We start from the raw sequence: 25,301 nt of genomic DNA on the forward strand, positions 1-25,301 counted from the left end.
TATATGCATGTGTTTTCTGAACTTGCAGCGCGGTTCTGTATTTGTATATGTTCTCAGAATTTGTGTATACATGTGTTAGGGCTGCACGATATTGGAAAAAAAAAAACGGACATTGCGATATTTTGTTTTTCTGCAATAAACATGTATATTGCGATATGAATGCAATTACACAAGATGACTATTAGGAAAAAAATGATGTGCATGTGCATAAAATATACAAAATAATAAAAAATACGCTAAACAATATCATTTAAAGCACAGATGCAAACAATACAACAGGGATAAAGATAAAATAAACAACACTATGGATTTCGGTGGAGTGCAACAGGATTGAGATATAGATATTCAATAATCAAATATAAAATAACAGTGTCTTCATGGTATAAATATACAAACCCAAATAATCAAATCTAATCCAACTGTTATTGCAGAATACTTTATAATGTCTTGTGTCCAAATGTTCGCCTCACAGCAAGATGGTCACTGGTTCGAGCCTTGGCTGGGGCGTTTCTGTGTAGAGTTTGCATTTTTTCCCTATGTTCACGTGGGTTTCCTCCGGGTGCTCCGGTTTCCATCACAGTCCAAAGACAAGTGATATAGGTGAATTGGGTAAGCTAAAATTGACCATAGTGTATGACTGTGTGTGTGTGTGGATGTTTCCCAGTAATGGGTTGTGGCTGGAAGGGCATCCACTGCGTAAAACATATGCTGGATAAGTTGGTGGTTCATTCAGCAGTGGCAATCCCAGATTAAAAAAGGGACTAAGCCGAAAAGAAAATGAATGGATGAAGGTGCTATATTAGTGACCTAAAGTAGTTTGCATTATTACACAGCTGTCTGATACTTGATTCTGACATTTGTAACATTACCAGGCATGTTATTCCCAAATAACAACCACTAACACTAATAATACAGGCTCATTCAGAATCATCTTGATTCAGTTTAATTAATAAACTATTACTCTTCACAACAATATGTTGTAGCCATGTAATTAACAGGATAAAGTACATCCAGGCGGTTGTTATCACAGAATAGGCCCTTCAGGCTTATACAACAACTTGCCAGGCATTATTCAGTGAAAACAATCGCCTTAATGTACTTTATCTCTTACTTATTCATCATACAAAATCCCCAACAGTCACCTTTGTCAAATATGTTTTTATTGGCTGCTGTTGTGCAGAAAAAATGAAGAATTTTCATTTGCACAATGAATAGAGAAACCGCTTGTTGCTGAAATCTTCCTCTTGAATTGCTTGGACATCGAGTATTTGTTTTATTTTAGTGAAGAGCCCACAGGTTTAGCTTTCCTCTGAAGTAATCAGTGTTATGCAGAGGCTGTTCAGGAAGGTGTGCGTGTCTTTGTCTCTGTGCGCCAGCAGTGATGATGTGCTGGAAGGCTGGCGTCAGTGAGGTGCCAGTCTGAACGCCCACTCGCTGGCCAAGCAGAGCACAGTGAGCTCTCTTACTCATCTCCAACTGCTGGAAAACCAAGCTCATTCAGCCTCAACGCTTATTTACACGTCTATAGTCGTACTTACCCAAGAATAGCATGCTGTAATGGAATTATATATTATATATATTCATGCGATAGCTGCATCATGGCACTGTATGGTTATAATGTTTATTAATCATGACATTTGAATGGTACCTTCAAGTCAAGTCGCGTTTTGGCTGGCGGCTTGTTATCATGGTCTAAATGTCATAAAGCATTTTTCTTGACTGATGGCCTTTCAGGAAGAACCGAGTATAATGGCAATTTTTGTTTGCAAACAATATACACTATTTATACTCTAACAAATTCAGTTTTAAATGAATAATGTACTTTTAAACTTTTTTGATCAAAGATCATTGAACATTGTTTAATGGATAGGGAGACGGGTTAATTTCAAGTGCAGTTTAATTAAGGGATGGTCAGGCAAGCAGGGGTCGAAAACCTGCATATACAGCATATGAGACAATCCAAAAGCGTAATCCAAAATACAGGCTAATGTACAGGGCAGGTGGCAAAGAATCAAAAATACGATAAACACTCCAAAAAGTGAAAACAAGGATACACTTACGAAATGACAGCAACAACTAGACAGGACTCAGCAATGTGTATATGAAACTGAGGTGTATATGTAGTCCATCCATGTAATTAATGATGATAAGTTTCCGCTGTGTGTGTGCGCACGTCAGTGTCCACATGATTGTCAGCTGTGGCAGGAATTTATGAGCAAAGGCTTCTGGGAGTTGTAGTTTGTAAGATTTAGGAAGTGATCTCAAGTGGAGACAACAACGCTGAAGATCACAACTAACATGCTCACAAAATAAATTCTATTTTAATGTGGTTTGACTGTGCCAGTTTCTTTTCCATGAAAGGTTGTGCTTTTTTGACATCTGACAGTCTTTACATATGCTGTTTTTATACATACAGATGTTGCAAAAAGAATATAAATACGTGTATCCTTTTACAGAAATTAAATAAAACCTGAAATGAATGGTGTTCGTTTAAAATTTCATTAAGGGTAGTTGAAAATTAGTTTGGTAGTTTCCACAAAAGTACTAAGCAATACAATTGTTTGTAACCTTAGCAAAACATTTATTTGATCAAACGGGGCAAAGACGTTCATATTATTACAAAGATTTGAACTTTTTTATATTTTGAAAGAGTTAAATGTATATGATTTGGCAAAACAGAAATGTTTTAATCATTGATAATTAGAAAACTTAATAATAATTGAACGCTGATATGAATTCATCAGAACAGCAGCAATCAGCATATTTTGCTGATTTTAGATGGATCATGTGCTAATGAAGACTTTTGTAAACACCAAAAGATGTCCAGGTTTTGGAAGGCACGTAAAGACACAACGTGAATCTTTTAGGGCTGAGAAATTGCAATATTCTGTTTTGAAGATTCCCAGTGATTGATGTATATCTAGTGGACTATTATGTGAACACTCTGAACATTGCCAGGGCTGTGAATTAATTAGGCAATTTTGTAAATAATATTCAGTTTCTTTCACAATCTGAACATTTAATTTCATGAGACCTCAATGCATCATCAAGAGCTATAGATATTAATGTTGTTTTGCCTGAATATTGTATGTTTTTTTTTGACAAAGTACCTGGCAGGCTTTTTAATAATAATTTCTTACATTTATATAGCGCTTTTATTGACACTCAAAGAGCTTTACACATTGGGGGGGATCTCCTTGTCCATCATCCACCTGGATTACGTGACGGCAGCTATATTGCACCAGACGGCACTCCACATACCAGCTGATTGGTGGAGAGGAGACGGAGTGATAAAGCCAATTATGATAAGGGAATGGTAGAGAGGCAATAATGGAAGGAGGGCAGTGGGTAAATTGGGTAAAGAGTCAGGAACGTCTCATCCGAAAGACGGCGCTCACTGACAGTATAGTAGAGTCCCCTTTACTGGGTCGTAAGGACCCACACAAACCGCAGGTTGAGTGCCCCCTGCTGTTCTCATTAACACCATTTCTGACTGAAACCTAACTTTCCCATGTGGTCTCCCATCCAGGTTCTGACCAGGCGCAGCCCTGCTTAGCTTCAGTGGGCAATCATGTGAGAGTTGCAGAGAGCTAGCTGCCTTTTTTTAATGGCTAAAGACCAGTGCTTCAGCTAAAGATGTTTTTCGATGCCTGAGTAAATTAACATTTTTATTTGTGAGTGATCAGTTCCTATTTTTGCTTGTATAGAGGCGAGTTTGGTCTGACAACTGAATGACACGCTTCTATCCAGTGCTGCGCTCTCATGAGCTGCTCCACTGACTGCTCTCCATGAGAGGCCTCCATTTTTGTCCTCATGCAGTTTTAGTTGAGAGGCCCATTGATCCTGAAATCACAGAGCTCTTTGCTTTGGAGAGGTCACTCGTGGGCTGACTCTCTTTACACCTGTTGTTGATGCATTCAGACCATTTCGCTATTAAAGTAATTGAACTTTTAATATTTAAATAAGCATATTTTATGCTGTCTGTTAGACACAGCGGAAGCTGTGCAGGTGGATTTATTTTGTCCTATAAACACACTCCTTGAAATCGATGGTTCCATGCTGAATTTTCTATTTCACAAAAGATTTTTTTTTTTGTTTTACTACAAATCATTATTGTTTTTGATGATTTTTTCTTTAGATTATTACAGCATTATTGCAATTATTACAAATAAACATGTTGTGTGTGCGTGTGTGTGCATATGTGTGTCAGAGAAAGTGAGTGAGAGAGAGTTAGTGTGCTTTATAACCCCAGAACTAGAGCATTACATGTAATGAATGAGTACTAATAAGCAATATTAAGATCTGGCCAGCTGACTAACTTATTGAAGATTAAAATGATTTTCCTCTCATTTTCTCTCTCACACACACACATACATACAGCACATTCTGTAGTTAGTGTTAAAAAAAACAAAGCACCTGCAACATTATCTGTAGTTTCGTGTTTGGGTTCACAGCAGTGTCATTGTGTCAGTCATAGCATTTTACCAGTACTGTTTGTTTAAAAAGCTATGGTAAATAAATCTGAAATTCCACTTTCAAAAATGATAAAAGTCAATATTAATATACAAGCGTGTGTGTTAAAATAAGTCTTAGTAAGTAGATTCTTAGTAAATAGATGATGAACCAGCAGAGGTTATCCTGCTCTTCATCTGTCCTTCATTTGTGTCACATGATCAGGCTGGGTGTCAGATGAACTGTGGGATGTGATCTAGTGTTGGATGAGGCCCTTCTCAAACTCGTATTTATGCTTTGTGCATAATAAGTCAGATAATATACATGTTACTGATAAAGGGTTCGTATTATTCTCTTTTACAAATTTGCGATAATGTTTTGGAGGTGTACTAGAACATTTATGCTTGGTGGTTCTGAAGATGCATTACTTGTTGTTTTTTTTTTTCTTGGTTTTTTGCATAATTTACATTACACAACACTTTTCTCCCCAGCAAATAGACAGACAGACAGACTGACTGATAGATTTGATTGATTGATAGATAGATAGATAGATAGATAGATAGATAGATAGATAGATAGATAGATAGATAGATAGATAGATAGATAGATAGATAGATAGATAGATAGATAGATAGATAGATAGATGGATAGATGGATGGATGGATGGATGGATGGGTGGATGGGTGGATGAGAAGATTAATTGTATCTATGTACAGTATATGTATATATATGTACAGTATATGCATACATGTATATTTGTGTGTGTGTATATATATATATATATATATACACACACACACACACACACACACACACACACACACACACACACACACATATATGCATATACACACACACACATATATGCATATACTGTACATATACATACATAAACTGTACATAGATACAATTAATCTTTCTTAAAATTACAAAAAAAAAATTAATTTCCTGTGTCTGAATGTTTTATTCTGGCTTGACATGCTAACAGTCACAGGCCCTAAAAACACACAAACATAGTATGTTTGGCAACTTTATGGTTAAACTTTGCAATTACTCCATAAAAATGTGTGTTTTTAACTGTGGCTCCCACTTAACTCACCTACTGATTTCCATTGCAGATCCAGCGATTTGGCTATTGCGGATGTGCACATTGTGAATTCGATGCTGAAACAATTTATTGTGCAGCCCTATTTTATTTTATTAATCTTTGACTGGAAGAGGTGTTGTGTGCAGTAAGCTAAAGAGAGAGAGGAGAGGAGAGGAGAAAGAGAGATGAAATAAAGAGAAAGAAGAAGTGTTGGCAACAGCTGCTAGGCTCATCGGAGTCTTGTCTCAGTTTCCAGGCAGCAGATCTCTGGCAACATGCATCATCTGTACAGATCTGTCAGGCTTTTCCCTCACAGGCTAATTTGTTTGAAACTTTACTGCTAAAAACAGATGTTGTTAGTATTTGGGAAGAGGGATTGAAAGTGACATTCAGGGCTCAAGGAACCAACCTGAGGCAAATATAGCAGAGATAGTAAGCATTATGCTGCTAAGGAATGACTCTTACTGTGCCAAGAAATCATGGCAATAATAATAATAATAATAATAATAATGTTATTAACTATTTGATTGCCTCTCCAACCATATTTCAATTTTCGTAAATTAATAAATGACTGAATAAATAAGCAGGACTACAGTTTGTTTGCGTGTGCGTGCGTGCGTGCGTGCGTGTGTGTGAGTTTCACTCATTTATTATGCTGTTATGCTCAGTTAACTATAGCCAAGATATCATTGCTTAAAATGATAAACTATTAATTAAAAATTTACAAGTTTGTAATAAACCAGAAGACAAAAACATAATACAGGTAAAAGATGAAGAGGCAGATTTACAGTTTGTATACTACAATACGTAATGGCCAGATAAATGTTGATATAATTTATTTTTAAAAATGATTAAAAAAAACAGCATGCACTGCGTAAAACATACGCTGGAATAGTTGGCGGTTCATTCCGCTCTGGTGAGCCTTGATAAATAAGAAACTAAACCAAAGGAAAATGACTGAACAATCTCTGGCATATTGATTGCATTCTAATTTACCTAAGCGCTTCTTTATTGGCCATTGTATTCAGGCATGTCTCTGATTGGCTGCATTGCTCAACATTGCAAAACATGTCGTATAAAGAAACATCTGATGCTTTCCAAAAACACAAATACAGAAGTGTTTACAGGGTCATGAAACATCAAAACACATTTTTTGAGATGTTGACAGTCAAATATATGTCCCATGTGCTAAAAACACTAATAGGACACCAATGTTTAGCTAACAAGTGAAATTGGTTGTTTTCGTTCATCCAGTTTAAAAATAAATTTGAAGCAACGTCATGGCGATGAGATCATTGTGTAAAATCCGGCGTGTAGATTGGCTGTCTGTACCGGCAGTTTATAAATGTGTTTATAAGTTTATAAATGTGCTGAAACAAAAGTTTTGTTTCCATTTCCTAACGATGAGAGCACATTTCATGTGTGGGTCCTAGCAGTTGGATTACAGTGGTCTGGTAAAATTTTAAATACCAGAGCCTTTACAATCTGGAAATAGTGAAATCCGGAAAATGATTTAGTTACTAAGTTTACAGTAATATCACTACAATATTATGGACTGAAAATCCTCCACTTCCACTCTCAGGTCCGCTGTAAATAATGCTCTCTGAATCACTGTCTATCTTCCCTGTGTCTGTTTGTGTTGCCGCTGTGAAAATCAGCTTTAGTGCACGTAATGAAACACCCCTTTTCATGCAAACCCTTCCCTCTTTCGCCACTCGCCACCTAAACAGAGCTGGACTCCCAAACTTTCCTGACTTTTTTCAATCTAGAGGTGAGACAGGGGGGGTTTCACGGCTCTTTAAAGAAGCCATTTATTAGAGCTGGTCCTGCAGAGAGTTTGGTGCTTTTTACTTTTTTGTAAAATTTGAGTAGGCCTGTCATCTTGCTACAAGTCAACAATTAATTTCCCAAATGGAAAGCACATATAATGCTTCCAGCTTCACTCAAAGCTGCATTTAAAACAACACTTCACAATCCCCCCTCTGAATTGCGAAATGAGTTTGATCTGAGCTGCTTTAAAAGTGAACATACTGCATTAGCATGGGTTAGTCAGTCGCCAGGTAGCCCCAGGCAATGCCATACATCAGTGCGACTATCTGCTTGGCTCTTGGCCTCTCCAGTGCTCAGCGTCCCACCACGGCCCTGCTTTGATATTACTTCACACAGCGGCCCACATCACTGTAATGGATGTAGACTCATTCATTATCTCCATCAATCACAGGCGCAGAGCCTCTAGTACGAGGACTGAGAACAGCAGACAATTGAATTAGGCTAAACTCTATATGCGGCCTGTCAGGACCGTAATTCTCCTGTATTACTGAAACTGGAGGGGCAAAGGTCATCTCTAGACAATCTTCCGCTGTGTTTTGGTGGTGTAGCATTTTGAAGAAAGGAGCTACTGAAAGAAGTACAGTGTGCTTTTTGGTCAAGGACATTATGAGAGGCTGTTTATGCTTGTTACACTGTATACCGTACTGTATGCTAATAGATTCCTGCATAGTAAATAGTTTGTTTACGCCTGAGGTGCCGGACAGCATGAGTGTGATTTGTATGCAAAGTAACATCAGCACTTTATTAAGTATGAAAAGACTGTAATCACTTGATGGCAGCAGCGTTAAAGTTCAAACACATTTTTTTTTTCACACCAGGTACATAATTTTTTTATATAATTAATTACTTACACAAGAGTTTTTTTTTTTTTTTTTTTTTTTTATCTGAAAAGGCTTTCTTTCAAGACCCTTACTGAAAAACAACACGAGTTTTATGTGTTAAAATTACACCTGAAACATACTTGCAACACTTGAAATATGGGATTTTGGAACAATTTCATGTAAAAAAATAAATAACTAATAATAAACGTGACATTGTGATAACTTTTTGTACAATAAAATATCTCACTACCACACGTTCCATAATTAATATTAAAATTGATTTAAATTGTACACATGCTGGCTTATGATGGCACTGTTAATATTCATAGTTAAACATCAACTACATGCATATATTATTATAATTTAGTCTGAGAGACAAGGTTAACAAAATATTGGATTAAAACTTTTCATATACTCTCACTGGCCACTTTATTTAATGCATATTACTAGTACCGGTTTGGACCCCCTTTTGCCTTCAGAACTGACTTAATCCTTCGTGCCATAAATTCAACAAGGTACTGGAAATATTCCTCAGAGATTTTGGTCCATATTGACATGATAGCATCACGCAGTTACTGCAGATTTGTCGGTTGCACATCCATTATGCGAATCTTCTGTTCCACCACATCCCAAAGGTGCTCTATTGGATTGAGATCTGGTGACTGTGGAGGCCATTTGAGTACAGTGAACTCATTGTCGTGTTCAAGAAACCAGTCTGAGAGGATTCGCGCTTTATGACATGGCGCATTATCCTGCCGGAAGTAGCCATCAGAAGATGTGTCACTGTGGTCATAAAGGGATGGACATGGTCAGCAACAATACTCTGGCTGTGGCATTGACATGATGCTCAATTGGTACTAATGGGCCCAAAGTGTGCCAAGAAAATATCCCCACACCATTACACCACCACCACCAGTCTTAACCGTAGATGAAAGGCTGGATGGATCCATGCTTTCATGTTGTTGACACCAAATTCTGGCCCTTCCATCCGAATATCGCAGCAGAAATCGAGACTCAGACCAGGCAACGTTTTTCCAATCTTCTTATGTCCAATTTTGGTGACCCTATGTGAATTGTAGCCTCATTTTTTCTGTTCTTAGCTGACAGGAGTGGCACCCTGTGTGGTGGTCTGCTGCTGTAGCCCACCCACCTCAAGGTTCGACGTGTTGTGCATTCAGAAGTGCTCTTTCGCATACCTTGGTTATAACGGGTGGTTATTTAACTTAATCCTGATTAGAAATTTGCGTTAACAAGCAGTTGGACAGGTGTACCTAATAAAGTGGCCAGTGAGTGTAAGTCAGTATCAATATTTCTAAAAATATAAATAAATAAACAATAAATGCAGTTAGGATTTTTTTTCATGTTCAAAGGCAAAATAGCTTATACTGGTAAAAATTGTGCTAAAGTTATGTTTTATGAAGTGAAACAACTGTTGTGAATTATGTTTTGTCGTTAATAATTTCATATCATGTATTGTCAGAATATCAGTTTTGTTTCTGCTCCTCTGCTATAAATATTTTTGACACACTGACGGCCATTGACCCGCATTTTATGAACTATCTAGAACTGTACTTTGAGATTAAAAAATATATATATATATTTATTATTATTATTATTTTTAATTAGTTAAAAATAGACTTATATCTTTTTCTTTAATACAACATTTTGGGGTAAATAATAACTTTAATCCTCATCTGTATCTCTTTAAGATGAAGAATTCTCTCTAAAATATGAGTCATCTATGGCATGTATAGAGAGGGTACAGGCCAGAAAACCTCCATATATTCTGTTCAGCTGGGAAATCATCACGGCACTTTCCACTCATTACGTCTCACACTCAGTCGACAGTTTACCCATTTGTGTTATGGAGTTTCATCAAAGATAATGTCTAATGATCAAAGCCAATGATGCTCGTCTTTGCGAATAATGATGCAGAGGAAACAGCTTGTCTTGAGCTGCATCCGGAGGCTCAGGAAGAGCCCGCTTAATCAGACAAATTATACACTCTCCATTCTGTGTGTGTGTGGATCAGATATCAGTGGTGGAAAGGGTACTGAAAAATAATACTTCAGTAAAGGTAATATTACCAACCCAAAAATGTAGTGCAAGTAGAGTAAAAGTACACGTTGAAAATATTACTCAAAGGATAAGTAAAAAGTAGCTCTTTAAAAAGTACTCAAGAGTATAAGTAGTGAACGTTACCCTATGAAAAACTGATGTTTTACAAGCAATTTGTGTGTAAACATAACATTCTGTAGTACATTTAGTTATTGTTTAAGACTATTTGACGATTTCAGTTATCATGCAGTAAACATTCACCAGTTTCTCATCAGTGACATGCAGTCTCAGCAGTCATTGCGTAAAAAGAGTTTGGACATTGTCTTGGAAACTTTTCAAACATGTCTTGAAATCATTCATTATGATGAAAAATTATTATTTATTTTTTTTGTTCAGCTCAGCCAATCCTCATCGACAAGAAAAAAATAAAGCAGTGACTGCAGGTTAAAGAAAAGTAGTGGAGTAAAAGAACTGATACAGCGGAAAAAAGTACTCGAGCGAAAGTAAAAGTACACATTTTTAAAACTACATAGTGAATTACAATTCCTGGGAAAAACTACTCCATTACAGTAATATGTGTATTTGTAATTTGTTACGTTACACCACTAGATTTAGCCTACATTGGGAGAACCAAATGTCCCCATAAGGATAGTAAAACCTGACATTTGTTTGACATTTATTTTATAAAAGGGTAATGAATTATTACAACAAAGTGATGTTTGATCAGTAAAGGTAAAAATGCAGAAATCTTAATATGAGGGTTTTGCACTGGCTCTTTCTGCACCATTGACAATATCTCATCATTTAAGAGACAACACCATTGATGTGTTTCAACAGCAGTCTGTGTTCTATGTGTGTTACAGTAATTAAAGCCCTGGTGCATGCACAGAATAAGTTACGGGACTTCTGGGTCTTCAAAAAACTAAGAGGATCAGTGAAAGTGTAGATCATATCAAATGTAAAAATTAAGCAGCATGAGAGGTATGAACAGACTCCATATCACTCATGTTTTGACTATTTTGAATCACATTGGAATAAAGTCAATGAGAGCGATCTCTTTAAGGCCCTGGTATACTTCAAACAACATCAAACAAAACTGAAATTCTGAACAAAATCTGACAAAAACAAAATCAGTTTTGAGTTTGTTTTGGCAGTTTGATACAGCTCACCAAAATTTTGACTCCTAAACCTATTTGAGCTGTCATTGATTTGTGTTAATTACGCAATCTGTGGGTGTGTTCTGGAAACTCCCCTTCTTTTTACACCATATACTAGGTGCATCCCAAATCGCATACTTATGCACTATTCTATGCCATTTTGTAGTATAAATAAGTGCATTCACACTGAAAACTCTAAAAATAATAAGTGCACTTTAATTACAGCTTTGCTCACATAGTGGAAGGGACGGAGCTATCAGGCGGATATGTTGGATAACTTTATTTATTGTAGATTGTGAAAGCAAAATCCTTTCACGAGAGTGATTATACTCCCTCCCAGTGGTGAATTCCGTTATACTCATAGCAGGTGTTATTTGGTAGTTTGGTTATTTATTTCACTAATTTGGCAACCAACATATGTCATCAGGGAAATGTTTGTTCCATTTGGGACGACACTACATTCATTCAATTCAATTCAGTTCATTTCAGTTCAATTCAATTCAATTCAATTCAATTCAATTCAATAAGTTATGCATCAGAGTATGATGGCTCAAATTGAGATATTTTAACCTTCCTTAACCTACTCCTAAAATAATCTTGTTATCCTGAAATAATCATTTCATGAGTCTAGACGCCTTTTGTTAACAGTGGCGAAAAACAGTGAAATAGTGTGTTTGTTTTTTTAGCAAAATTTACCTGCACCGGCGATTTTAGAAATACAGCAACCTCTGGCGATTCTAGTGTTAAGTGTGCCGAGACCTTGACAGACATAGAACTTCTAGTATTGCCATGGATTAATTTATAACCCAGGAATCCTACTCTCACTCACACACACACACACACACACACACACACACACACACACACTAAAAAATAAATATTCAAGACCACAAACATGAGGACAACTTTATTTATTTATTTTTTTGCTTCTACAGTATAATTCAATTCACCTTTATTTGTATAGCGCTTTTACAATGTAGATTGTGTCAAAGCAGCTTCACATGAAAGATCATAGTAAATTGAATCTGTGTCAGTTCAGTTTTCAGAGTTTAAGTTCAGTTCAGTTTAGCTCAGTTCAGTGTGGTTTAATGATCACCACTGAGAGTCCAAACACTGAAGAGCAAATCCATCGATGCGCAGCTCTACCGATCCCGAACCATGCAAGCCAGTGGCTTGGAATATGTGGTGTTCCACGATGTGACAAAGACAGCACACCACACACCAACAGATTTTCACCAAGAGTCCTGAATGTGAACATTTGATCTGCTGATTTGATCTTCTTTTTATCACAGCGCAAAACAATTTATGACAAACTTAGTGCAAAATGCAAAGAGACAGAGTATAAAGACAGATTGTGGTCTTCTTTTTAATATGTGGCTACAGAAGTGCCAGCAAAGCATCAAAGTGAGCCACTGATATCCTGAAGTAAACTTTGAACCACTTGATAAAGAGGTGAAACTCTCCTTCCTCTCTATGCAGTCTCGGGATTGGATGGAACCAATATTTTCTCTTTCTTTTATTTTTAAGAATAGAGAGTTTAACACCGTCACTGACAATGTTTACATGGTTTACATCAGTAATCGAATTAGTTGCTTAATCTGAATAAGACAATAATACGATTAAGGTGTTTACATGAGTTTCTTTTTCAATGTTCTTTTCATGATCCCATTTTACATGTTCTATCAGATAATTCGATTAACTTCATTACTTAATTACGCTATCCACATTTCCTACGGAGTTTCATTTAATTTTGGGTGTTTCACTTTTAGTTTGTCGACTTTAACTGCAGTTTGGCACTTTCACTTTTATTCAGGAACATTTCATGCATGCCCCCGTGACCAACGAGATATTGGATGCGAGTATGAACTGCTGGAAGAGTGTTGTTTTAATGGAATTTGATACCGCACGTTGTATAGGGAAAAAAACCTCAGCATTTCACGATGCTGCTGTCTGTGGTCTTTCACTGACTCTGTAGGTGCAAAGAATAGTGTCAAACAGCTGTGTGTGTATGACATCTTGTCGCCAAATGTGCCGAAAATCCTAAACGAATTAAATAGTTTGATTGCGGTGTTTACATGTCTGTACTGCACTTCAAAAATGCGACTAAAGTCGGCATACTTCATGTCTTAATTCGATTTCTGTTTAGTTCGATTATGACCTTAATCGTATTATCAGATTATTGGTAATAACTGCTTGAAGACACCATTTTGTATTTTGCTTATTTTTTTTATTGTTTCGAAAATATTTTAACAACGCATGATTTAAAATGCCATCAGACCCTGTCCAGGGTTTCTGTATGTGGCTTTTCTTTTTTTTGGATGATGAATAACAATAACAGAAACACAATCTGTACAAAAAATCAGAATCAATGTGTAAGGACCCTTAGGTTTAGTGGATAGAAATATTGTTTATACAGTATTTTGCGAGTCTGAAAAGAATAAAAGTCAATGGCATTTCCCCACAATGCTGTGTGTGATGTTTCAACGAGGTTTCATAACACATTCACGCTTCTCTGCTTTGATGACTGTTTCTAATAAAAGATCTCATGGTATGCAAATGCTGAAAAGAGCTGGGTATGCAAATGCTGAGGTGAAACCATAATATTGATCTGATATTTTTGCATGGAGCTGGGCTTTTTGGAGTCTCTGTTAAATGGCATAACAAAGTCCTTGAAGTGCTGTGAATAATTTGTATTTTGACGGCTGGTTTGATATTAAACACATGAGAGATGAGAAACCTTTGTGTTTCCCATGACAGCCGAATTCTGCTGTTTACTTTATTGTGAATCAGGTTTCATTACAAGGCAGCATTGTATTGATTTTGGTGAAATGTTTTGGTTAGAGGTTTAAAATCAATTCCAAAAGTGTTACTTTTGTGAAATTAATGCAGATTAAGTCTTGTAGATAGGCTTACTGTAGCTTTTGGACAGTTTTTGTTTTCTGGAAATGGCCAGCTTCTCTAAAAATTTAACAAACAAAAGATTGATGGAATAAAATTATTTAAGCTTAATCTATGTTTTGCGTCGTTTCCCGTAAAACATCTTAACCAGTGTTAATTTAGTATAATTAAGATACTGTGATACATGGTTCATCGTTTTTTACAGTTTGAATTGGTTTTCATTTAATCAATATTCCTTTTTCCATTTACATATCTTAGATAAATATTCAACTGCATTTTCCACAATAAACATCTTGAATCTCAAGTGGTTAAAGCTTTTATTTTACACAGTCTGCTACTCTGGTAAGTGTGTATTGTTACAGAAACATAGGAAAATTATTAAATTAAATTAAATTAAATTAAATACTATTAAATTAAATTAAATTAAATACTATTAAATTAAATTAAACACTGATTAAATGAAAGCATGGTGGTGCAGTGGGTAGCACAATCACCCCAGATTAACACCCCAGACCCCAGATTAATAAAGGGACTAAACAAAAAAGAAAATAAATGAATGAATAATATAATATAATACACTAAGGGATAATCAATGTCTATTATATTACATTACATTACCTATTTTTCCAGGTCATTAGCCAGTTAAGTTATACACATGTTTAAACTATAGTATTGCACTTTGCAGCTCAATATTTGACCAAATGGGTGAAAATGTAAGTTTTGTCAGTTATGACACTTTTGTGCCCACTTTAAATCAGACATGGGTAGACAGAGCGAGCAAGAGCGAGACCGAGAGAGATTTTGGGCTAACTAATAGCTAATAATAACATTAGTTTCTTCTTTGCAAATATTTTTGAGCATATTTGTGAGTTTGTTGACCCCATCAGGTGAAGGACACATCAGTGTCTTTGACATAAAACAGAGGATTGCATCTCAGGTGCAAATAGAAGCTTCGGCAACTGTTACTGAGTTAGTATGGTTACTAATGTTTGAGGGTCCATTTACAATTGTGAACTGGAACTAACCGTGCATTTAAACGATTTTATTGCACACCAATCAGTATTAAGAAATTTGAAAGACCATGGAATAATATAATATAATACTCCAGATCTATTTTTACACACACACACACACACACACACACACACACAAAATTAGCCATTACTTAATTTAATAAATTGACAGCTCATTATTTTGTGAGCCATTAAACTATTATTTTACAGTTAGATAGAAGATAGTTGACCCAAAAATTTATATTTGCTCAGTATTTACTCACCCTTAAGTGAATCTAAACCTTTACAAGTTTCTTTATTCTGTTGAATGCAACAGAAGATATTTTTTGAAAAGCTGGAAAACCAAATGAAGATATTTAGAAGAAAGCTGAAAACCTGTAACCAACAAATACTGTGCAAGTCAATTGTTACTTTTATGGAAACTCAAACTGGTTTAGAACAACTTGAGGATGAGTAAATGATGAAAGAATTACATTTTTTGGCTGCGAGCTGTCCCTTTAAAATTTGATAGAAATCCACTGACTTTAATTTCAATCACAGGTGCTTCTTGACGCGTTCATTTGTTAAACTGCTCCTCTCTTACAAACAATGGTTGTTCTGAACTTGTCTCATTAAATATTTCCTGTTCATTTTTCCAAGGGGCAACATCTGTCTTTCTGTAATGCACTTTGTTTAGCTGTGTTTGTTTACAAGCCGTCTTTAGTCTGCGAGCCTTTAAAGAGTGTCAGGAAAAATCCTCAAGTGTTTGAAGTCTCACAGCGCTTTCTTCAACCCTCTCTTTCTGTCTTCATCTCTGATAATAAACACGCACATACTTCTAATGAGAGTCATAAAAGCCTCTCCTTTTTGATTCTTCTCTTGCTCAAATTAGCTGGGAGTATATTTTCTGGCTTTGTGAACGTCCCTGTTGGTGCAATCTCAAAATTTAATAACCTCACTTCTTTTTCTCTTTATCCCTGTCAGGTTGGTGTGGAGTTTTGTAACTAAAGGATTTCTGCGTGCACTGGAATACATCAGCCAAAAATGAGGAACTGTTGAGAGTGAGTTTGACTTCATGTGTTTGCCAAACATTGTGCTGTCTTATTTTTGCTATAGCTTTGTGGAAATTCAAACAGATTTGCTATTGCTGTTTGTTTGGACTTAAGCAAGACACTGCAGGTGAATAAATATAAACTAGTATTATCACTATACCTCACCATACCACTGAAGAATTATTATATATAATATTTTGCACATTTTCTAAAATGCCATGTTTAAATTTGCAAGTGAGACTTGAAAAAACCGAACAATGGAAAAAAATCTGGTTCAAAATTATTGGTCTGAAAAAGGGTTTTGCACTTTGGGAATGATGACTTTTTCATGCTCCATAATTCAGAAAATACTGTAGAAAACTGTACAGGGAAAAAAAAAACTTTTTTGAAGAATAAACTATTGTATATAATTCAGAATTATTAGCCCCCCTTTGAATTTTTTTCCTTTTTTAAATATTTCCCAAATGATGTTTAACAGAGCAAGGAAATTTTCACAGTATGTTTGATAATATTTTTTCTTCTGGAGCAAGTCTTATTTGTTTTACTTCAGCTAGAATAAAAGCGTTTTTTTATTTATTTTTTTAAAACCATTTTAAGGTCAAAATTATTAGCCCCTTTAAGCTGTTTTTTTTTTTGATAGTCTACAGAACAAACCATCATTATACAATAACTTGCCTAATTACCCTAACCTGCCTAGTTCACCTAATTAACCTAGTTAAGCCTTTAAATGTCACTTTAAGCTGTATAGAAGTGTCTTGAAAATATCTAGTCAAATATTATTTACTGTCATCATGGCAAAGATAAAATAATTCAGTTATTAGAGATGAGTTATTAAAACTATTATGTTTAGAAATGTGTTGAAAAAAATCTTGCTGTTAAACAAAAATTGGGGGAAAAAATAAACAGGGGTTATTCATTCGGGGGGGGGGGGGGGGGGGGGGGGGGCGAGGGGGGGGGGGATATTAATTCTGACTTCAACTGTATATCCAGGCAAATTATGCATGAACATATCCTTCTGTAAAAAAAAAATGTAATAAAAAAATAAACTTCCAGATGCCAGATACTGTATTAATTAAACTGTAAAGTTCAGTGTAGGAGAAAAAAGAAACGCATAAAGGGAAAGTTCACCCAAAAATTAAAGTTCTGCCATCATACAATACACTCAACTTTAATGGTTACAGTTTTCCAACATTCTTTAATTTACTTAATTTGTGTTCAACATAACAAAAAGAAAAAATCTGAAACTCATTTGGAACAAGTCAAGAGTGAGAATGATGTCAAAGTTGGCATTTTTTGTGAACTGTCCCTTTAAAACACTATTTTGAATGTTTTCCTGATATTACATTGAAAGAATAGTGATAAAATAGCATAGATTCGCTCGTGACATACATCCCTAGAGCACATGCATTGAACAGCACAAATTCTGTTTCGCGCTTTTAAAAAGATGATTAAAATATTTAATAATATAAAATAAAACACTTAATAATACAAATAACAATCCTCTCCTATGCTGCAAAATTCAATTTACATAATTTTACTGCAGTCTGGTTTTGAGGAGGTATAAATGTAGAGTAGTTTGTCCCGAAAATCAAAACTGAAATTTAATCAATTGCACTGCCTTGGTAAATAGTATAATAAATAAATAATAAACAGTGAAGTAGTAGCGAACATGACTTGGTACACGTGTAGGTTAAGAGTTGACAGAGCATTACTTTATTCTGAATTTAATTAAATTATTGGTAGGGACATTTCAGTAATTGGTGGATATTGGTGGGGAAACGTCCCCTCCGTCCATGTCAATTCTACGTTCTTGGTGCTTTATTACAATCCAAAAGGCCCAATATCTCAAAACTGAAAGCTGCATACAAAAGCAGTGTTTTTTTTTTTTCCTGTAATGTCTTAACTTAACCTCTTTCTCGACCTGTTTGTTATTATCATGAAAATAATAATTTAATTAGATGGGACATTGTTTAATATGCAACACGCTGCTGGTTAATTGGCGAGCGATTGAGGACAACATGTAAGGACACAGAGATGTCCGTGAGTCGCCTTGGACAGATGGGGTTGAACACACACCTACGCTCACATACACAACACCACAGGCTCTTTAATAGACTGAGACAGGAGGATTGGGTTTTTACCAGTATCTTGGTTGATATTCCACTACACTGCACAATTTTTAATTGGACTTGTTTTGCAGAAAATATTTCTGAACGTTGTTTACTTGAGAGTGTTTTATAAAAGAGATTCTTAAGAAAATGAGATGAGAAAAAAATAAGTGTTTGTGCATAAATCTATTACAGTTTTGATTAAAATAACGATTGTTTGACAACTGGTTAACGCTGCGGGCATTTTAAGAGTGTCCTCAATATAGTTAAAGAAAAATAATATAGAAACATTTAAGGGTGGTTTCAAATGGTGTCGTATAATTAAAAAATGTAACTAATTAATTTTTATGCATTGTTTTTTTCTGTTAATCAGACATTTTGGCATGCAAGATATATTTTCTAGTTAAGTCTAGTATGTTCTACATGTTTTATTTATTTATTTATTCAGTTAGTTAGTTAGTTTAATGAGTTAGTTAGTTTAATTAGTTAGCAAAGTAAATCTGTCCTATGTCATTGACCCTTTAAACACTTTTATATTTAAATGGAAAAATAATAATAAATAATGGTTACACTATTTTAAGGTGTCCTTATTACAGTGTAGCCACTCATTTATGTACTTACTATTAGTAATACTAATTAATTACTTGTACTTACTATGTGGTTAGAGTTATGTGGGTTATGTGTAGGGTAAGTGGCATGTAATTATGCATAATTACATGAGAATTGCTAAAGTAAGTACAATGAATGTGCATCTTGTTTACTTTTCTTTTATGGAAATGTCTTTATTGCAGTGTTTAATATAAATTATCTATCCATGTACATTATATTTTCCTTTTCTGTTGTTAATGTTGGGATGTTTCCTCATAATCTTTACTCGAAATAACTTCCTCTCACTGTTGCAATATCACCTCTCTCTTCTCTGTGTTCCTGTCACATATCACACATCCACACTTCAGTAAACAGAGAGAAAAGCAGGTTAATGAGTTTACATGCTGAGGGAAATCTGCATAAGAAACCAAAAAATCTAGCCATGAAGATTAATTCTTATTCTGTTTGTGACCTTACCTTGCAGAGGTTAATGTGTTTACATTGTTAGCATATTAAGCAAAGCAGGGTTAAGAACATTCATGTAAATACATTGATTGACTTTACTTCACAGAAACACTCTTTCGACGTTATCTTGAACATTGTGTAGGCATTCGTTCCTTTTAATTTTCCTGGCAAAAACAGTTCTTCCTATTTAAACAAGTCTACCAGATTTTATATATAACCTAGGAAGTGTGATAAAATTATTTTATTATTATTATTATTATTATTATTATTATTATTATTATTATTATAATTATTATTATTATTAATGTTTAGGTTAAGGTTTATTTTTTATTTTATTGGGATAGGATAATGGAGAACCTACAGGAAAGCATTGAGAGCAGAAAGAGTGAAAAGATCGGCATAGGACCTTGAGCTGGGAATCGAATTCGGGTAGCCGTGAGCACCATGGTGCTATATGTCAGCACACTTAACCACTAGGCTTTTGGCGCAGACAACTATTTTTTTTCTTAAGCAGTTCAAATGTTTGCAATAAAAAGTGACTAATAAACATTCATTAATTACCATTAATCCAACCCAGGCTCATTGATAATGCATACTGGTTTTTTTTTTGCAAAACGTAGAATACATCGCTCTGATTATATGTATTTGCAGGTGTCAGATGATAATTCCATTAGAGGGCGCTGTCTACATTTTTGCAAATCTGAAATTGGTTACTTGGGCTGTGTTTTTAGATGCTTAATTTATGGGTCATTCTTGTACATGTCCATGAGAAAACAGGGATTATAGTACAGATAGCAATCATCAAATTGCAATCATCTGACCTAAACCTAAGCAACAGTGCTTTCATAAGCAAACATAAGAGAAAATTGCATTGCTGTCACATAGTTTTACATGATTTTACGTTTGTGGAACTGTGCTTCACTCTACTCAAACTGGAGTGCTCTGCATCACAAGTACAATGCTTGTGAGATTAACAGATGAAGCAAACACATTTGATTATATTTTATTCAGTTGTTTTGCGTTCTTTATTTGGTGTTAACTGCATAAAAATAAAATATATTTTTTATAATATGTCAATGTAAAAATCATTAGTGTGAAAAGGAACAAAAGTTGTTGTTCATTTTACCTAGAAACTGCACTCAAACTTATGCTAAAGTACATTTTTGAGGTTTTACAAAAATGTTAGCTGAAGCACATATTTCCAATGAGCCTATGTTATACTTTAAACACTTAGGGCTCTATTTTGATGATCTAGGTGCAAAGACTAAAGCGCATAGCACAAAAGCACTAAGGGTGTGTCCGAATCCACTTTTGCTATTTTAAGGATGGAAAAATACACTTTGCGCCCTGGGGCATGCTCTAACATTGTTGTGCTTATTCTCTTAGTGAGTTATAGGTGTGTTTTGAGCATAATGTGCATTAAAACAATCAGATTCTCATCTCCCGTTCCCTTTAAGAGTCAGTTGCCTCTCGCCATGGCGCAATTGTATTTTCAATGGCGCACTTTGTAAGTGTAAAAACTGAACTCTTCACTAGCGAGAAAACAGTTAAACAGACCATCTGCAGTGCAAGAATAAAGAACGAGTCCCCTCCATTCGGCCTCTTTACTTTCTCTTTAATTTACTCTTTACTTTACTCCTTCACTTTCATGGATAAGGAAACAATCTTGTGTGCACGCCACTGAAGGCATCATACGTGATGCATACGTCTCCAAAACCCAGCAGGAAGACAAATCTAAATTTGTTTTTATTAAAACAAGTATATATATGCATATAATAAATTTTACCGCTGATAATAATAACATTATACAAATGCAAATTGTGATGAATAAACTGAAAAAAAGCCTCCCAAAATAAGGCATGGAGGTAGTGGCTTTTATATTTATAAAGAAAATAATAATTTTCGAAACATTTTAATCCTTTAATTTCTTTCATATGTAAAGATATTTGTGTATTGCTGTACATCATGTGTGTATTAAGTAATGTGTAAGCATTTTAGATTTACAAAGGCGCATAACTAACACGCTCTGTGCTGGATTTTAGACTAGGTTTTAGTCAGTAAATGGCACAGTCAATTTCAGTTCTTTAAAATAGCAACGTGCCAAAAATGTGCCACAACACACCTCCTTTTTAGAGTCCACCTATGAGTCCACAAAGTGGCGCAAATGGGTTTGCTATTTAAACAATGTGGTGCAAAACGTGAAAATTAGGGTTGCGCTGGTTTGAAAATAGCAACAAATCACGCTAAACACGTCTTGCGCCTTATGTCACCATGATAGGGCCCTTAATTGGTGTTTTCAAATTCTATGGAAATAGATGTTAAATATATGAACAGTCATATGAATCATTGCTTCTGGATTTATATTTTCAGTGCACTTGTGCTAAAAAAGGACACGCAAAAGAAACGTTGTTAAACTTACAACCTCTATTGCGTAGATCAACCATATATTTTAATGAAGATTATAGTCCCACGCAGCTGTGACACATAATGGTGGCAGCACTGTAGAATAAGAGCAGCATCTAAAAGGACACATCATTCAGTCCACAGCAGTGTCTGAGTATAAGTCGATCTGAAGAGCAGTACTTGATGACTAATCGAGATTGACGTCCATTGACTGCGAGGTGACAGCCATGAACCGAGGAAGATATGACGCCACTTTTTTTATTTCATTATTTTATTTTTAGTTTCTTAGGGTGAACTGAGAACTAGAACTCTTTCAGCTGTGCTCCTGAAGCTGAATCAATATATATATTTTTCTCTTGAGTTACACAACCACATTTTACTGCTAGAAGCAAGCGTGTAAGCATGTTATGAAAAGTGGGTGGAATATTTGGTCAAACTTTTCAGCTTAATGAATATTAATTAAGTGATACATCCTACACTGTAAAACCCCACAGTCAACTTTATCAAATGAAATGAGTGTAGTTAACTCAAAATTGACTGAAAGTTTGCAGCAGTAGTAGTTGTAGCTTTAGTAATTTTCAGTAGTAGTTGGTGTAGTACTTGTAAATATTGTTGTTGTTGTTGTTGTTGTTATTGTTGTTGTTGTTGTCAGTTATTATTACTGTTGTTCTTTCTTTCCGTTTACTGACGTCATTACTATCATTACATTGCTATCATTGTTGTCACTCCTTACCACTGATAGATTTCTTTCTGTCTGTTTTATTTATATCTGTTATTTGCTTCATTTGTTGACTGTTATACATATGTATGTATGCATTTATATATTTTTTTCTCCCTTATGTATGTACTCTGACCTGTCCATCTAATTACCTTTACATGCACACATACACACACAAACACACACAAACGCACACACGCACACGCACACACACACACACACACACACACACACACACACACACACACGCGCACACACACACACACACACACACACACATACAGACACACACACACGCACATGCCACTACTTGACTGTATTGTTGTTTTGTTTTCTTTGTATGTGATCCCAATTTGTGTACCTTTTGCATATTGTAAAAAAATACATTTAAAAAATTGACTGAAAGTTAATTCTACTCATTTGAAAAGAGTTTTGAACTCAGTGTTAAAAGTAATCAGTTAATTACCTCATTACTTCAACTTAAATTGAGCAAGTTCACAGTACTCATATAAATTATTATTTTTTTACTCAAATGGTTTGTAGCAATTGGTTTCCTCAAACGGTTTGAGTTCCCTTAACTTATTGGGTTTTACAGTACTCAGTTGGTTTGACTTCTCTTCATTTATTGGGTTTTACTGTGCTCAAATTGCTTCATTTACTCAAATGGAGTAAGTTCACAGTACTCATTAGGATTAGTTTTTCAACTTAAATGGTTTGTTGCTATCGGTTTTCTTAAATGGTTTAAGTTACCTTACTTTTTTGGGTTTTACAGTGTAGTAATCAAGATTGGACTGAACAATAAGAAGAAGTTCAAGATTAAAAACATGGCTTTGGAAAAAAATAACAAGCAAAGCTAATTGAAAAAGAGAAAACATTTTTGGAGACTAGAATAGATTCTCCATAAACAAAGCATCCTTAGGTTTGGTAGTAGAGCTATACCTATATATATAGGCCATGTTTTGCTGTTGAAGTGCTGTTGCCCATGCTTTGTGAGTGAGCTGTTTTTGGCACCAGTGAGTGTGTCACAGCAGAAGGTGAAACACGTGGTGGGAGATGCACTTTCTCAGAATGTGGCTCGGAGTTGCCCGTGGCGAGAGCTCTGCTCATTAAATTTTCAGTTTAATATCTCCATTTTCCCCGCTTTTCCCATGTTCTGCTCCCCTTTTAAAACAGCTTTATCTGATGAGAGCGTGAGCTGAAAAAAGTAGAAGGAACTCGTAGAAGATCTTTTGTCAGTTTTTGGTATTGAATCTACCTGAATCACAAAGAAATGATAATGAAAGTGAAACACATTCTTGACCCTCATTTTTAAAACGACAGCAATGCACTAATGGGGATGCGATGCTCACATTGAGCACCGCTGACGCATAGTAGTGCAATTCCAACTACTACATCACAATGACAGATGATTCAATCATTACTAATTCCATCTCCCGAAGAAGAAATCCACTGTACCCTCAAATACAGAAATAACATGTGCCGTCATTGGCTTACATTTTTTCTATGTCAACATCTAATATCATATTCACAATTCGATACATTTAAAAATCATTCTAAATAAAAAGAAGGATCTGAGTAATGTTATTATTGGAATGGGGTATATGCACACAGACCTTTAACTTCAGTCAGCCACGCCCAGGGCTTCCGGTTAATTGTCATCCCATACAAAGTTGCCGTGTTTAAGATCTGATTTCTTAAAAAAACAGCGATCATCAATGCCTGGCTGAGGTTTGATATAAAGTGGGTATCAGACCAAACAAGAAGCACTACATTCAATTATATTTTCCCCCACCATGTCTTTAAAATATGGAAATAAATTTTACCCCAGTATTTTCAATAGTATTTTTGTGCTTCCCTGCTGCTAATGACGGCACCTGCGTTTAAATGGTCTTTCATCTTTTTTTTTACGCTTTAACAACCAAATGGATGCTAAAGTCTGTTTAACTGATTATATTTGTATTACATTACAACATCGATGCTGTAAAAGGAACCTGATGAAATTAAAAACAGTCACATAGAGCTTTCACAGGAAGTGTATCATTGGCTGAATAACACTAGCTGTGTATATTGTCCATTACTTTCAGAATATATATTTTTTGAGCTGATGAATGATGTAAACAGACAGCCAATCAAAATCAATATTACATCTGAAGAGTTTAAAGTGGCAAATGTTGGCATGTGCTTATTACAAACAACATTATCATCTTTCGGGGTGAATGCTAATATGGTTATCCCTAGGACTGCACGGTATTGGTAAAATCTGAAATTGCAATGTTATTTTTCTGCGATATATAAATCGATATGAATAGAATTTCGGCAGATGAGTTGAATAGCTCTATTTGGAATGAAATCTTTAATTTAGATTGACTGGAATAGTCTTGTAATAGAGTGAATTATCACAATAAATCAGCATATTGATATTTTGTCCCACCCCTTTATTATTGAATAATCAAATGTAATGTCAAATGTAAAATAACACTGTACGTTCTTCATTGCTGATCAACTTTAATCCCAATTCCACATTGCAGATTTTGCGATATGACTATTGCGATATCGATGATGAAACGATATATTGTGCCGCCCTAATCCCTAGTATCTTTATAGTTATCTTTGTGTGAATGAGGCTTGATTTACAGTTTTTCAGATTTGGTATGCACTTATGTGTTATGTAA

The 25,301-nt window shown here is 35.2% G+C and overlaps 1 long non-coding RNA gene across 1 annotated transcript in view; it reads left to right on the forward strand.

Moving 5' to 3' along the window:
- LOC130236163 (uncharacterized) overlaps positions 1-25,301 on the forward strand; it is a 120,968-nt gene that overhangs the window by 52,588 nt on the left and 43,079 nt on the right. Inside the window, exon 2 of the long non-coding RNA XR_008838444.1 lies at positions 16,280-16,356. This is a non-coding gene — a long non-coding RNA (uncharacterized LOC130236163). The remainder of the gene's footprint in view (positions 1-16,279; positions 16,357-25,301) is intronic.

This window comes from Danio aesculapii, chromosome 2, assembly GCF_903798145.1.
Source record: "Danio aesculapii chromosome 2, fDanAes4.1, whole genome shotgun sequence".
Lineage (NCBI taxonomy): Eukaryota > Metazoa > Chordata > Actinopteri > Cypriniformes > Danionidae > Danio > Danio aesculapii.